Genomic DNA, 16,136 nt, shown 5'->3' with positions numbered 1-16,136 from the left:
CGCTCCTTTGGATACATCTCACCTAATCATATCCAGCTTCAAACCTCGCCTCCTCCCTTTCTTTAACTTTTCCCTATCATATTGTATCATCAAATATGGCTTCCTAATTTAATTGTTAATTATTTTTCTTTTTATTATGATTTATATTGTTTTCATTTTTCTCTGTTCTTATATTTTTAATTGTTATGCTTTAACGTTTATACTCCTTTTTAATAAAAGTACAAAAAAAATAGTCTGTAGTATGTCTGTGTGCTTATTCAAGTATTTTACCATGGCTATTACTTATGAAACGTTTCCACAGTGAGTTACACGTTTTCACCATTTAAAAAAAAAAATTTATCTAAACGTATTTTTATTCTTCCTCTTATTCTTATTATTCTTATGAGTTAAAAAGATACATATCACTGTACAAAGAACTTATTTTCTTTTCAAATTTCACGAATGCATATTATTCTTTTTTTTTATGATGGAAATTAATATGATATGTAAAACAAACTAAACCTTGGATTTAAAATAAAAAATAAAAAACATCAATAGTTGAGTGTTTACTGTTTTGTGTGAATTCAAAAACGGTACGTTTTAGAGAATAATAATAGTTTATTCTTTATTAAGTATTTTTAGTAGCTACCCTGATGATGAAGCCATAATACCTACTCAGCCATAGTCTTTTATCATAAGCTACTTTTGCCAATCTTTTATTATATTTTGTATCTATCTCTCTCTAGGCGATAGGCATAATTTATTATTATCCATAGTGGCACTTATGAAACAGACAACTATATTATCTAGATTAGGATTCTATATAGCTGTGTTACTCTAAATGAATCAATCAAGTGACTATAAATAGCTCGCCAAAACGGGTATTCAATTACTGAGTTCAGATATTTTATTGTGAACAAACTCATCTACTGAAATATTGAACAAATCGTCTGATACAATGTAGTTTATAAGTAAAATTGTCATACTATATAAATTAAGTATAGGAATACAATAATAAATTATCATAATAAAATGCAATATGATTATATGGTACTCTAAAAAATTATGAGCAAGGCATTTTACCTTCTTTGTAATATAATTAGTTAGTCCATCAACATATGTATCTCTAAGTCATTATACATATCTAATTTTAGTGTTCTTTTTACTGATTATTATTTTCTCACAAATTGGGTTTGAGTTACTTTTTAACTCTTTTCACTCAACAGATTATGACCCATACGAAGATATTAATAATTACAATTTTCTGTGGTAAATAATTTAATTCAAACGATTTGTAATGGATATCGAATCTGTAAAAATAAATAAACTAGCAGAATACTATAAAAACAGAATACCACGCAAACAAAGAATTTTTTTAATTAATTTTAAATGATCGATGCACTTACTACACGCACTTCGTCTATACTAAATTATTTATCAGAAACAATTTAAAATCTCAATGTCTTGGATTATTTTCCAAATAAAAATAACAATGACTACAGTGGAAATATTTAACTGAGCTACTATATAATCAAAAACTATAAACCTGCTCTTTTAAGACTAAGTAATGATGAAACTGAAGATGATTTTAAAAAAGATTTAGTATTAATTTTTTAACAGGGATAAAAGTAAACAATAAAACTCAAAAATATATAATTATTTAGCAACCACTTAAATTTATAATTAATTGTAACATGGCCAGACATTTTTAACAAGTTTCTTAGCGTATATTAGTAGAATTCTGATATAAGTAAAATTAAGATACAATAAAAGTTTTAGTTATGAACTGTATTAAAACAATAACATGATAAGTAATATTTTAAAATTGGAACAATTTAATCATAAAACTAAATCAATTAGATGGACCTATGTCCGATTCAATAATACTTATGACCAAAATATTGAACTTCACTAGAAAACTACAAACGTTTCTATTGTGCATGATGGGAACCGATACCAAATGAAAACAAAAGTTGTCTTATTAAAATTTATTAAAGTCATCTCAACTTATGTTAGAATGTTAGATGAAACAAGGTAAACTCAAGGACAGAATTGTTGGAGGTATACGTTGTCAGATACCGTGTTTTTTACAAAAAAATCTTTTAAAACAATTAAACCAAAAAATTTAAAAACTAGCAATATTTAAAATCAACAGGATAAATAAAAAAAAAATCAATAAAAGAATTAGTCATAGCGGAAACCTGACTGTCGTGTTTATAAAAAGAATTCTAAAAAATACTGTCATGATTAACAAAGCGTTATTTAGATTTGAGTACTAGTGGCCATCTTGAAATCAGTGATCTGTTTTTACCAAAAACCAATAATTTCCATAATTTTTTAGAAATTTTAACCACTTACCATTATTTTATGCAAAGTCTTATACCCTATGGTCAGTTACTGGTTACCATGACGATTTTTTCGTTAATATAAAACTGAATCAAATATTTAACACAATACGTGTTGAACATATACATAATCAACTTACAGGTAATTTGTTACCAATATTTCATTACCTACATATAAAATATAATGTAAAACATGACACGATATGGTGTTGTGAAAACCCAGCTAAAACGTAAGATAAATAAACTGATTAAAAACCGCTTACCAATTATCGATATTTATAAGTACTTACTACCGTTATCCATAAGTTATCGACTTAAATTATTTTGGCAACATAAATAATGCTTATGGTATAATGCTTAGTATAATAGCTTCTTAAACCTAATCTTGAATCTTTTACTTTATTCATTTAATGATAATTTATATAGGTACCTATTCTTATAATATAAACCTAATATCATTAGTCACCAATCGTATATTATATAGAAAAACCAGCAATAAATTAGACATAATAATTTGATTCCTAAAATGATAGAAATCATCATAACCATAAAGGAAAATATATTACATAGAAACATAATTTATTTTCAGTATATACTCGTTTATGTATATATATTACGTATTTGTCATATTACTTATTATCTATTTTGTTATTGATATAGCTACAAACATTATTTCAATATACTTTGTTTAGAAACTTGGTTTTTAAGCAGTAACCATTAACTGACAATTTTTGGGAACGGTAATTGGTTTATAAGTTAAGTAACTAATTTTCTCACGTCTAGATAATAGATGTTTGTATTTTATAATTAATAATGCCTAATAATAATTTCCTGAAAAAGCATTTCTATATAAATTTATCATGGATCTATAAAAACTATAAACTATGTATGCGAATATGATGGTATTGAACATTTTAATACATTTACTTTAGTTCGTATTATTAGTAATAAGTTATTAACAGTATATATTTCCATGGTTATTACTACTATTACTTATAAAGTAATAACCAATAATGCAATGGAAATTAGTACAAAATATAGAAGAGATAATACGAGTAGACGCCGCTTATACGAATAAGACTCACTTTGGGACCAGCACAAAGTATATGCGAAGTGGGGAAAAAAAATTTAATTACATATTTATGAATTTTATTTTACTATATATTTTGCTTTAATTTTAAAATACTATAATAATATTACATAATACATACTTAATATTGAATATATTTAAAAATTCTGATAAAAAAATTAAAATTATAATACATATTATAAAAATTATTATACATTAATAAAAAATGTTAAAAGATGTATAATGTATTTATTATTTATGAAAAAAATTTGTAATTTTGGTTTGTTTTGAGTCTTATTAAAATAACGATAATTGCAAAAAATGTGAAATGACTAAAATGCGATAAAATTTGTTGTACATTCACACATTATAAAGCATGAATCAAAACCAGAATTAATAATCCAAACAAATATGTAATTTTTAAAAACCAATTTATTTCTAAATTTTAACCAAAAATGTTTATTTTTTAGTATTTGTTTTTTACGAAATTTGAGTATTATAAATGAAGTGATGAGTCTTACAACCGAATATTTTATAATGTATTTGAATATTTCCGGACCGTTCCAGACGATTTTGAGTCTAATAAGCGATTAAACTTTATATCCGCGAGTCTTATAAGCCGCGTCCACTGTATATTATATTTTATAAATTAAATTAAATCATATTATATTAACCTTGTTGTAATGGACGACAACGACTTTGCAAAGTTAAAAAAATTATGGAAACTACCACGCATCCACTAATATCATTATAATTGGAATAATACACTGCACAATAGAAACAATTAATATATTATGTTGAAAATAATAAATACGGAGAGAACAAACAAACATGCATGTTGTATATGCTTAAAACTTTCCTATATTAAAGGTACTACCTTGATTAACTTGTTAGTTAATCATGGGTACTACAATACACTTCAATCAAATTTAAGATAGATTCGATTAAATTAGTGACTAGCGAATAACTAAAATACGTACGAGAAGCCTCGTATACCGTACTAAGAACTTTATACGCGTAACCAATTTATTAGTATAATCATATTAATGATCGGCTGCTTCGATTGTTATTAAGTCTTAATCAAACCCGTTTCCGTGATTCTGCTCGACCAGATAATTATTATAATTATACATTATACACAGGTAATTTGTACTCAAAAATACAGGAAAAAAACATGTCTCTAAATAACAGCCCAGGATTGATGCGATGTAACAAGACCCGGCAATATTCAAGCTGCCACGACGGCTGGTCCGTTTTTTGTCATCGGCTGTGCATGTCTTAGCCCTATTATACGAAATTCAACGACAAAAACGTTTCGACTGAGTATCACGTTTTTTTTTTGTTTAATTTCATCGTAAGATAAGCCTTCAATAAGAACATACAACGTTACAATCCGCGTTCATTAAGACGAGATGCGATGATGTCCTCTACTATAGATTGCTAGTAGCGGATGGATATTCGTCAAAGGGTAGATGGTAAATCTATTCGTATAATATGATTATTATTAAAAAGTAGTTACTGACAGAAACAAAAAATTTGGGTGACCTACCCTTAAACTCTACATTGATTTATATTCCTATATTATAATTTATAACAATATATCTATATTTTCTAATGGACTAATCGAGACATTGTTTAATAGTTCGGTTTTGACTCTACACATAGATAAAGTCAAATCTATATATACTATAGAAACTTAGACGAGAATCATTTTGAATCACTGGTTGTCTTCTATACGAAAAAAGTCACATCTGATAAATTTAATTTAATATTATTCTATTGAATTTACGTTTTACGTCTTTCCATAATCCTAACTGTATAAGTGTAATAAAACAAAATAGATATACGTAATAAATTTACATACCATGTATAATGATATTTATTTATTTTTATATTTTAAAACTTGTTTTTCGTTGTTAATGGGTCAATATTCTGATGGACATTTATGATCGCCATCGTTTATATTATGGTTCTTAGAAAAATGTGCAGTGAACTCAATTGTACTCATTTATTAAACGATAAATAAATTATAATAATATAAATTAAATAATGTGTGGGTGTGTGTGTGTTTTTTTTTGTGTGTCAAGTAGTATAAACAATTCTACATTCATTAACTTTAAAGGAGATTTCTTAAAGAAATTTTCAGTAAAAAATTGGATTTAGTTTATACTTTGAAGAGGTCAAAATTTAATAATAATAAATTTTAATGCAGTATTAAAAAATCTGCCAAGTAGATAACCTCTTTGCTAAGCAATATAAGTATCAAGTATAACTCATTATTGAATAGGTCAACGTAAAATATGTGTTAAATTGATGAAAAATAATTTTAAGACGATCAAACCTTTTGGTGACCAAGGCTGCCAAATAATTATTTTAATAATAATATTAAAATTTTAACAAAAATTTATATTTTATTTTATTATTATTTTTTCTACGATTCCCGATTATTTTGAAAAGTATCAGAAATGTTTTGCTTTTGACTTGCTTAAATTTCAAACTATATCTAAATTGTTTACAATAAAACATCATCAAAGTTAAAAATCAAAGCTTATAATTGAATTAAATAAAATTTATACTTAGTTGTTTTTATCTAATAAATCACTTTAAATTTTAACAATGTCAATAATGTCTTCGAAATTTAAATATTTTTTTCTACAGACATAAACAAGAATGTCTATAATTATTCTTTGTATGAACTCACTGCTCAGTTCCAGCTGCGATCCACTGAGGAAAGTCCCAATATCCCACCGGCATAATCCACCACTGCTCGACGAAGGGTTGAATATAACTAAACGCACTTTTATCAAATTAAAAAAAAAAAATAAGAATTTGTATAATGTTTCTATATTATATAAGTATATTAAAACATTATTACGATTTATGTGTACATACAAATTATTATATAATTGATAGAGCGAAATTACATCCTTATTGTAATACTATAAATGCTTTAATTTGTTAACTGCATAAAAACACGTATAGGTAAACATACAATCTTTTCACCCGTAAAATATTAAAATTTGAAGAAAACATCATAGCTTGTTAGTTTAGGTAAGTATCTCTGTTCTTACTCATAAATGAATAAATACGTATAAATAACCCGATATTATAGAGTAAATAAAAATAGACGATTCCACTTTGTGCTTGAAAACTAAGTGCATATATGTTTAATATGCGCATATATGAACAAATATTTGATATTTTAGTCATCAGTTTTCTTTGTGTTTAGCAACTAAGGCACATAGCGGCGTGTGTTTTGTAGTGCTAGTACACTGTAATGCATTGTACGCATTGCACAGTTCTATTAAATAGAACGCGCTAAAAGAAAACTCTGGTAGTGGATAATCTAACCTACAATATTTTGTGTCCCAATTTAGGGTCACTATTGAAAAAATTAAAAGAAAAAGATCATTTTTATCATACATTCCAATCGAACAACAAATCACAGCTTAATACAATAGATGATAGCCTAAAATTACAAAAGTTATATTATATACTAAAAATGAGGACATATTTTTTATCAGACTATATTCTAATATTTTTTAATACACTACACCAACCGTATTGATCGGATCGATAGTTTTGGAGAAACATGAGTAAACAATGAATACGAAAAACACGTTACATTGAATAAGTTATAGTTTTCAAATTAAGATCGTCTCGTGCGATATCGTTTTGTTTTAATAACTAAATAAATATTGCATTATACTATATTTCTATACTTTTATATAAAGAGACAGTGCTTTTTTTATGTTCTCGATAACTTCGAAAACTTCTAAATTGATTTTTATGGGGTTTTAACCAATATTTAAATAATCTTAAAGATAATGTTATAGGCTATTAATAATTACCAATCCAACTCTTGTCCCCTGGGAAATTGAGCAGTTAGTTATAAATAAAGTCATACCGCTATCTATTTAATCAGATTTAATTAAGTTACTTTTATTCTATTTAGAACTTATTCGCCAATCAGGTTAACATTTTATACTAATAAAAAAATAAAAATTATCATTTAAAAACGGATGTTTGGTGATTATAACTATAAAAACATGTAATAGATGATTAAAATAAAATGTTGAATATGTTGTGTGGCTTAACGTCTATGAAGTTGGCACCCGGGAGCTATTGTTAACGGATCTAATTACTTCATATACATATGCAATATGCATATATTTATATTTACCTTTATTGTCTTCTATGTCTTTCTTTTTCATTTCCCCTATACATATAAATGTATATATATATATATATGTGTGTGTGTGTGTGTGTGTGTATTTAAAGATCGCTGTGTTGTTAATAGTCTTTTTTCGTATTAATAAGAGGAGCGGATCTGCACAAGCAGCTCGGCTCAGAATATCTTATATATAATAAAACTTTAACTTTATATATGAATATAAAGCCTACTCGATAATAGCAACGACGTCTTTACCTCTGCTATTTCGCGACAAGCACAAAATTATAAACTTAAGCAGTATAGGTATGTGTAACGTTAATAATTACCTATATACAACAATTGCGTTTATGTACGTGAATACCTACAAGACAAGGGGAAATCGCACATGCTTTTAATTAAGAACGAGAACACGGGGTGATGCATATTATAGAAGTCGCGGTGGCAGCTGCGTATTTATCCTCCCCGAACTCCGAAGAAACGTTATGTGTATTAAAATAATTACCATGTTACAATATTATTCGCCAAAAGCCTGTTTTGGAAGTAACTTTTATCTACCATAGACCCACACTGTACTGCTGGTTTGCTTCGGAACTGTTCGTTGGAACTTGGAAGGCAACTCCTCGACTACTAACGAAACAATTCGCAATGTAGGTACATATTACAACACCTAAAAACATCTAAAATTTAGAAAGTAGAATATGACAAAAAACTATTTTAAAAAGAATTCTATGGATCCGTTTCTTACCTGTATTTCGATTGGTGGGAGAGGTGGCAGTTAAGATAAACACTTTTATCAAAATTGTATTAGTAAGTTGTCGGCCGTACAATCGCTGCACATTCGTTTATACGAGTAAATAATACATATGCATATTATGTCATGAACAGTGAAGACATTAAGTTTTATTTTTCGTACGAGTTGAATATCATATATATAATGCACGGAAATATTTGTTAATAGTAAGAAAAATATTAAAAACCATAATCAAATTTAATTAGTTGTATTAATTTACACAAATATAGCTAAACACAATGCGCGGGTATATAATAAAACGGTCCGATTGACTTCTCGTGCGTGATATTTGCATGATATGTATTTACATACGTACAATATACGACATATATACTATACATAATACACACACATACATATACTATGATGTTTGTTGGGTAACACTGCAGGTACTTATATACAATTCTGCTAGACGTTACCTATATTATATAGTAGTGCAATCGACGTTTTACCATGCGTGAAACTTTATCTTTTTATGTACCTATATGTAGGGTAGTTTTCATGTGTATTATTTGTCGAGGAAACGGAAAAACGTGGTGAACCACAATAGGAATAATATTATATATATATGTTTTAATAGAAATATCGCAATGTATCGATGGTATTGAATATTGTATTATGCACACTGCTATTGCTCGAATGTCAACAATCGAACGACTGTATTATATATAGGTAGTGGAATATAGGTATGCTGAAATATTTTAGAAAACGTTTCGTAAAGAAAATAAATCATATTTCAGTCACGTCACGTTACTTGTTGTACGCGGCGAATCAACAGATACTTACTTATTACAGTGTAATATTATAATATATTATGTAGAACGATGCGCCGCAAGCGCAAGTGAGTTATCGCCACATCGTGAGTGCATATAACAATACTACTACTTCTGGTGAAGGTTGAATATTATGGTTATTGGTTATATGATGTCGCATCTCCCTTGGAAAATTCAAAAAAAAAAAAAATTTATAAATAAAAAACACCACGTGAGAAAATGATAGAAAATTATTTGTTCACTCTCCGAGTGAATTCTCGTTTATTCTCATATTATATAGGTACGTATAATATTTCTGAACGTTTTGTACTTTTGTAACGACACTCCAATTCCATTAGTGTGAACAAATACAAGCTGCCGGTATTATTATGATACTATAGTTTGTACGCGAAGGAGGAGGGGGTTATTATTTTTTTCTGGCGATTTTTATATGAAAAATATATAATAATTGCATTACATTGCGTGTCACTGTATATTGTATCATTTAATTGAGTTTTTCGATATGTCTTTCATCTTACGCATACCCTATACCATATACCTATGCGTTTCGAGAAAGTTAACTCTAAAACACTATATCATAGCTATATAAATATGTTACTGACAAAGCTATACCACATACAATGGTTTCCACTACGTGAACGATAATATAATATTCTATACTTCGAAATTGATGCCAATGAACCTTTATCAGTTGTCGCTATTAATATTTTGCAAAAGATACGAAATTAAATAAGGTTAAAGATTATTAATACCTATCATAAGATTACAATATCGGTTAATTGATAGTATTTAATAATAGATAAAAATTATGAATACCTATTACAATTGAAGTAAAATAATTATAAAATATGTACTGATAAAAATATCTTACATTTCTGTCGTACTATTATTTTCCAGATGAAAATAGAACATAATTGTATCCATTACAAAATACCATACAAAATTCGTACCATTATATTGCCTAAAATTGTAATTTGAAAACTTTTTAGAAATAAATTTATCATCTTCGCCGAATATTACTCGACAGCCGACTTTCACAGTTATCAACACATCGTTCATCGATGAGACGTTGAATGAAATTATCTCGTTGGCGCACATAGATTATATAGAAACGTTTTTTCATTAAAATATTTATGGAAAGTTTCAACTCCGTTCGTTGTTCTTGGTTGTTTATCATTTCGCTTTCCAACGCACAGGTATGAGTTGAAGTCAGAATCGGATAATATATAATATAATGCACAAACATAAGCAGTGAAGTAGAATCTGTCATATAGAGCAATAGTTGTTAGTTTATTACATTTGTAAAATATGTTATCTGTATGTCTATTGAAGTCCGTGCTTAACCGGTGCTTGTGTTTTTTGTACATTAATATAGGTATATCTCCCTACAATTCTACACATAAGATACAGTAAGTACACGATCCAGGTGATGACTAGACGACCAATGGACAAATATGGAATTATTATTTATTATTATATACACAAAAATCCAATTACTTACGTCATCAGTATTACGGTGATATTCGGAGTAATATTTCGGTGACCCTACAAGGGTTCTTGTAACTGCAAGTATATAATACGCATTACAATGAGTTTCATCATAGGGTGAGAAATAAACTATAACTTTACCCAGTCCCTGGTGATAGAAAAAAAAAGAAAGTCGTTCAGGGTACCGCTCAGGTGTACGGTAAGTGTCTAGTGGGTCACTGTACGGATGTATTTAACTTTATTTCAATTAATGTATATATAATGAGTATATATCACAAGTAAGTATATTTCATATGTTTTTTTTACATTGCTATATTAACATTTTTTTATTTTACTATTAGTATTATGATAGATTGATTTAATAGTTGTCGAAAACATTGCATTTATGAACATTATTAATATTTAATTATTTTAGTAATAAATATTTATACCATAGTGCATAATTGTTATACGCTATTTAAATCATCGCCATAATCACTTAATCGTAAAACCATGTGTATAAATTCATGACATAAATAGATATTATTTATTAACTAATTAGTAATGTATATATTTTTTTTAATTTACAGTATACATATACACATTTCTTTAAGTCCAAACGAATACTATTTTTGAATTTTGTCAATATAATAAATATTAGTATTCAAATTACTGATTAGGTCCAATTTGCTACTAAAAACCACCCAAAAATCGAACCATTTTTACCACCATAAAAGATGACAACAAACACAAAAATTTAAAAATTTAATAAAAAAATATTTTGGAAAACGTCATTAGTAAATAGTAATATAGAAATTAACGAACAATTTCAAGACTATGAACAATATTTTTTGAATCACAATAAAATAACTAAAATATTTTACGATACCAAAAATTATTATTATTCGTTTAAACATCTAATTTCGTTTAAATTTGAATTTCAAATAGTTATGAAAGAAAATTGTGATTATGCATTTCTTAAATTTATTGGTTGTAGTATAGACCATAGACTACTTATGAGAAACCTATTACCGAGCCTTTTCTATAAAAACGAAACATTTTAAAAATGTATATAACTACAAAATAATTTACACATTTTCGTTGTTTAGATTAATTTTGTCAAATTTTTAACTTAAATGTTTGTAAAAATAAATCGAACATTAAAAGTAATCTGCAAATATCTTTGATATTTTTTTTTATTAGAGCATAAACAGCTTAATATGAGGAACATTTAATTACATTTTTAAGCTTTTAAACCAATGAAAACATTTTTATTGGCATTTAATAACCCCCAAAGTTGAAAATCAGAGCATTTTATTTATTGCCCCAAAAAGGTGTTTATAGATACACACACACAAAAACATGCATCATTGTAAAATCAATAGATTCAATGCTCCGCTCATACTCTAAACGATCTAGAAAAAAATAACGTAGCAGTATGTACATGGCCATATGAACGCGGGGAAAATAGATTGGACGTAAAAAATATATGTATATCTATAAATCAATCAATAAAAATATTTGTGGTAAAATTTAAAATAATAATATTATTATAATATATCAGTATTAAAATATAAATTAAAAAATATTAAAAATTAATATTTCCTGTTTATTTATACTTATAAATTATAGAAAATAGAACCATTGATATTATGTTTCATAATATACTGATGGAATCGTATCATATCGAACCCTATCGCTTATTATTATTGAATATTACATATTGCCTATGGATCGAATTTTACCGGTTTGGCATAGGTGCATATAAGACCAGTATACCTACATAACTTATTGGTTGTTACAACCGTATATATCACACTTTATTTTTGACATTAAAAACTTTTTGGATATTTTTTTTGCATTTTGGACATATTATAACAAATATAATTAGTATAACTAGTATAAGTAACTACATTTGTCATTTAACAACTTTTTAGGTATTTTAAACAATAAATAATTTTTTCTATACATTTTTGACGTATTATAATTTATAATAAATATAAATAATATAAATAACTTACTAATAATATTTCATATAAACATTTTTTACGTTTATTTATCCCTATATAGTATATACGTAATCTAAAACAGTTGATTTCTTAATTTGAGTCGATTTTTAAAACATAATGTTATATAAAAAATAATAATTAAATTTTTAACAATATTTATTGTTTTTAATAAATAAATAATAATAAGTAATTAAAATTTATGTTTGTTCCATTGAAAATAAACACATTTTAAGTGACTCATCAACACTTAAATTATTTACTTAAATTAATTTTTTTTATAATTTTTATTCAGGGGTTGCAATATTACACTTTTCAATATTGTTTTTGTTGTCTTTGAATTGAATAATACATACAAATTTATTTCAGATTGTTAAAAATATTTACTTTATAACTATTAATAAATCGTATTGTAAACAACTAAATAAATGCTCTCAATTAAAAAAAAAAAGAACTCCTGGGAAGAATGTTTCGTACGATACTGGCAAATAAATTGGATTCTATTATTGTTCAGTAATGTCTCAAAAGTGGTATAATCAATATAATATATTAAATTATACGTAATTTACCTTATATATATACACATTTAAATTGATTTGAATCAACAAAAAACTAAATTTCAATCAATTATAATACAAGCGTTACGGTAAATACAGAAAATTTATTAAGAAAAAAACAATACAACTTCTTGAAGTTTTTATTTTTTTAGTAAACATTTCAAGTATTCTAAGAAGCTCATCTATCTATTTTAAAAATTAATGTATTCTAATTGCACTTTAAGGTATTAATATAAATTTTTTGTGATGAACACTATTTTTAATTAAACTATTAAACACTAAAATCACAAAAACCTAATTTCTCGCGCGCTACGTAGTTTCTTTTGAACTTTGAGATAGATAATGATTAAATATTCAATAAACTAAACTATATATAAATATAATATTAATCATTTTAAATGACCTTTTTTTTGATTATCATATAAAATAAAGTTTTTTTTACAAAACATTTGAATTGATTAATTAGTCAAAATTGTTAGTTTATGTATAGGTACATCGACCGTAAATTGAATATGATATTATAATTTAATATTACATATAGCGCCAACGCCATGTTAAATTTATAAAATTCCTAATCATAATTTAAAACTTTAAAAGACTATTTAAGATTACTTAAATATTTAAACTATAGAATGACTAAAATGAGTTATAGAACAATTATTAATAAAATAGGTATAATCATATTTTATTTATAAGTTATTTCAAACTGGTTAGTAAACGACTAAAACAAGATAAATTGTATTAGATTGTAATTAAATTAAACGACATTAAAGACAATGTTTGCACTATCAAGTTTAACAAGTTACCCTAACTTATTAATATACACACATTCTAAACAATGATCTATCTAACGCTCTTTAAATAATAAATAATGTTTATATAGATAGAAATTCCAACATACTTTTTTTTGGCAGTTTTTTTTTTTAATTAACTTCTTTCAAAAATTGTATTTTACAACGTCAAAAACTTTGAACTCAATAAACGATCCATAAAAGAATTTATTTAATATTAAAAATATAATTAATTATTAAAATATATCTTAATTCTAATTTTTATGTTTCTTAAGAACAAAAAAGTGAGAATATGATTATATTAATTGTAAAATATATTTACATTATTGTTTTAATACTTTTCATTTTAAATAAAAGAAAATAATTTTATACCTTACTGATAATGTATTAATTAATTATATTAAATATTACAGTATAAACGTAATACCAAAAATAATATATGTATATAATATATTTAATTTTTATTTGGATTGTATATATAAATTACAATTTTCGTCGAATTATTTAAAACCCCATTTTTATATCTACTTCGCATTGCATTATATCACATTATATTATTATAAAGTTTTGTTAGTTCAGTCGGTAAAAATAAAAATAAACGACGACTTTTAAGACTTTTTTTGTACATTCATCACAAAGGCTGAAAACTCCTCTAGTCGAATTTGTATGGTTTTCATCTTCTGTTATTTTTTCTTTGTGCAATTAAGACGATAAAAACTTTGTTATATAAGATATGCTCGTTTGAAATTTAAATTCTATCGATTTTGTTTTCCTTGGAAACTATAAAAAGAAGTTTCTGATTTTCAAAAATGATTTGTCATCATTAAATTACAATGTATGTTCAATCGCATAAATACTCCAAATATTTAAATAATATAAGTTCTCTTATCCCATTAATTTAAAAATTAAAATATACTAAAACATCTAAACTCAATTACTTATTATTCAAAAACTTTTTTTTTATTTATTCAGATATCCATATGTTTTCAAACATATCATATATCATATTAATTTACCGATTACGTATCTGAACTAAGAAAGGTGAATATTTTACTATTTTTAACCAATGTCTATTTGGAAACTCCGTTCTTCTATATTCCATAATATAGTATTTTTAAAAAGAACTATTTTACTCATTTTTTATGAATTTTATCAAAAAATCCGTTTGGATCGTTTTTATATTGTTTAATTCGTACAATTAAAATATCACGTGATAGTTAGTTACCCAACCAAATATAATTGAAATATCATATTATTAATTTTTTGACTTTAATAATATTACTATAAATGTGATTTAAATGTAATTATATTGTGTATGTGTATTGTAATAATTAACAGTATATTGTTTGGTTTAAATGTCGAATAGTTTAATAATCCAAACATAATTTCCAATTTCAAATAAGGCCTCTGTTTATCATTGTGAATATATTCTACTGTAGGAAATCAACAAAATGTCAGTAATCAAGTGTCTGCCACCACAATACAAATCTATAGCCGGCAAACATTAAAATATCTCAGCCATATTCACTCTAGCCAAAATCACTAGATATTAATGCAATTATCCTTGACATTTACATTTCTAGAAATTAGTTTGGTTCACTTCAATCTCTAGAAGTTCTAACACATTTCAACTACAGTAGATGAATACGTCATATTATTATAATATTCTCTCCGATCAACATTTGTACAAAAAAATAAAAATCTGATGAAGATTCTTTTTCACATAATTTACAATAAATTATAAAACAAATTAATTTTATTATACATAAATTATTTTATTTAAATTCAATAATAATAAATTTAAAATGCATAGGTGTATATGTATATATATATATATATATATATATATTTATATATATTGTATTTCTATTTTTTTTTATGTTTATTAAACTATGTGTCGAATAATGAATTAGTATAATAAGGAAATTATCAGAAATTAACAGACCTTACCTAAAATTAAAATCAAAAAATGAATTTTCCTTATCTATTTTTAATATTTGACTGCCAGTTTATTGAAATCTGTGGTAATTATTTACATTGAATAGCTCTGCGAGGATTATGTAAACGCAATTATATTAAAACATGCATTAGGTAAATAATTGTATAATTTTCATCATATTATTTTTTAATACAGATTCGAATGATTTGATACGAATTTTCAAATTATTCAACTTTATGTACTAAG

This window comes from Rhopalosiphum padi, chromosome 4, assembly GCF_020882245.1.
Source record: "Rhopalosiphum padi isolate XX-2018 chromosome 4, ASM2088224v1, whole genome shotgun sequence".
Classification (NCBI taxonomy): domain Eukaryota; kingdom Metazoa; phylum Arthropoda; class Insecta; order Hemiptera; family Aphididae; genus Rhopalosiphum; species Rhopalosiphum padi.
This window is presented reverse-complemented; position numbering follows the sequence as displayed.